This window comes from Mirounga angustirostris, unplaced genomic scaffold (assembly GCF_029215605.1).
Source record: "Mirounga angustirostris isolate CCGP_5_RB_7025 unplaced genomic scaffold, mMirAng1.0.hap1 SCAF_8, whole genome shotgun sequence".
In the NCBI taxonomy this organism is placed as follows: Eukaryota; Metazoa; Chordata; class Mammalia; order Carnivora; family Phocidae; genus Mirounga; species Mirounga angustirostris.
The window spans coordinates 121571438-121573609 of NW_026991716.1; the positions used below are offsets into that span (position 1 = coordinate 121571438).

Genomic DNA, 2172 nt, shown 5'->3' on the forward strand with positions numbered 1-2172 from the left:
ATGGCTTATCAACAACAGAAATTTACTTCTTATAAATCTGGAGGCTAGGAAGTCTAAGATCAAGGTATCAACGGATTTAGTGTCTGTGAGTGACAGACCTGCTTCCTGGTTCACAGATAATTGACTTTTTTCTGGGTCTGCACCTGGTGGAAGAAATGGGTGAACTCTCTGAGGTATCTCTTTTTTTTTTTTTTTTTTGATTTTAAGTTTTGTATTTTTTACGGTGGGCAGTCATCATTCGCCCCAACAGCCATCTGAAGCCAATAGTCCTGATTATTAAGAAATCACGAAGTCCTATGAATGTTTTCCTCCTTTTCGAAACCATGTTCATTTTCTCTCCACGAAACAGGACTGCCTGCAAAGCCTTGTACTGACAACGTAACCCAAGGAGCTAACTTGGGCTCATCAAAGTAGCGACACAGCCGTTCCAAGAGGAGACAGATCTTCTCTGGAAGTATGAAACCACAAACAGGCTTTGGCCACCACTGTGCTCGGCTGAGGACGGCAAAAGGTTGATATGAAGTTATCAGGCTCATTATTTAGTTCCGCGTGGCTGAAGACAGCGCCCAGCCCGTCCAGCCGCTCGGGAGCGCGGCAGGCCGCCTCTGGCGCCCCCCGGCGGGCGCTGCTCCGCAGCACCGGGCACTGCAGCTCGGTCACCGTGCTCAGGGCTGTTTCTGGCTGATGCTCCTGAATTCGGTAACTGGCAAAGTATGACATCACTGTGGATTCTTCTGCACCTGTATGATGCCAAGCCAAAATAAAATCAAATTTCGATGGCTTCTTTTCTTTGAAAGACCAAGATATTCCTTCATACTTCTTAGAATTCAGGTTAAAGGACAAATCCATCAAATCAATGGAAACAATAAATTTCATGATTTTTCTGCCGGAATACTGAGATGGACGACCTTGAAGACCAGTTTCTTCATAAGTATCCTTATCCAGTGATAAAATTAATTTCCCATCTGGCAGCAGGGCCACAGTATTATCTTCATCGATATTTGTATCGTATGTTAGTGCACAGCACGAACCTTCCCTCACAAAGGTGTTGATGAATTCGTGTGTAATTAACTCATGAAGAGGTAAGTTCTTCACAAAGTAATAGGGTCCAGTTTCCATGACTAGGTTTTTCAGTTCTTTTGACAGAATCCCGCATTCAGGAATCAGAAATGAAACCCTGTAGTTGTGATAGTGCATCTCCACAAGATGCAGGTGGCGCGACTTGTCGTGGCCGAAGTTGGATTTTTGCAGACCAGCAAGCTCGGGGGAACCTCCCCCAGCCGACGCAGGGTGGCCATGCTCTCCCTGGCTCCGGCCCCCTCTCCGAGGTATCTTTTATAAGAGCACTGAATTCTGTTCATGAATGCTCTGCCCTCATCACCTGATCATTTTCTAAAGGCTCCAACTCTAAATACCATCACATTGGGGATTAGGTTTCAACATCTAAATTTCAGGGGGACACAAACATTCAGTCTATAGGCTGACATGTTGTTAGAAAGTCCAAATTAGTCCATATGGAAATATCACATAGACAGGCCTAATTCTTCATGCACAGAGGGAGGCGCCTGGCCAATCCCCAAATATTTAGTTCTCTGCTATACCAGGTTTAGCCACTGTCTGACTACCACAACATTATAGAGCTCAAACACCAGATGAGGGATCTCAAACACCAGAATTCCTCAGCTGACCCTTCCTTAATTGATTCATGGAAATATGAGAGGTAAACAAATGATTGCCACAGTTTTAAGCCACCAAGATTTTTGTTTTTTTTCTTTCTTTCTTTCTTTCTTTCTTTCTTTCTTTCTTTCTTTCTTTCTTTCTTTCTTTCTTTCTTTCTTTTCTTTCTTTCTTTCTTTCTTTCTTTCTTTCTTTCTTTCTTTCTTTTCTCTTTCTTTCTTTTTTTTTTCTTTTTTTTTCTTTTTTAAGCCACAACAGTAGATACTGGGAACAGTCACATTAGGATGTTAGGAAACAACACTTAAAAACAAAAACAGGTAAATAAAGGGAAAGATTCAAGCATACATCCTGCACTTTCTGCACAAACTATATCTGAGGGTAACCAAATAGTTAATGATAGAAGTTTTAGGTTAGAAAAATATTCTGCTAATAATTGATGAGGAATGATTGAATTTTATAGGACTACTTTCAAAGCACTAATGCGTTGGTTATCTA

At 41.8% G+C, this 2172-nt stretch overlaps 1 pseudogene; it reads right to left on the bottom strand.

Moving 5' to 3' along the window:
• Positions 1-218: 218 nt before the first annotated feature.
• On the bottom strand, positions 219-1302 carry LOC123837226 (ribonuclease P protein subunit p40-like; annotated as a pseudogene).
• Positions 1303-2172: the final 870 nt, after the last annotated feature.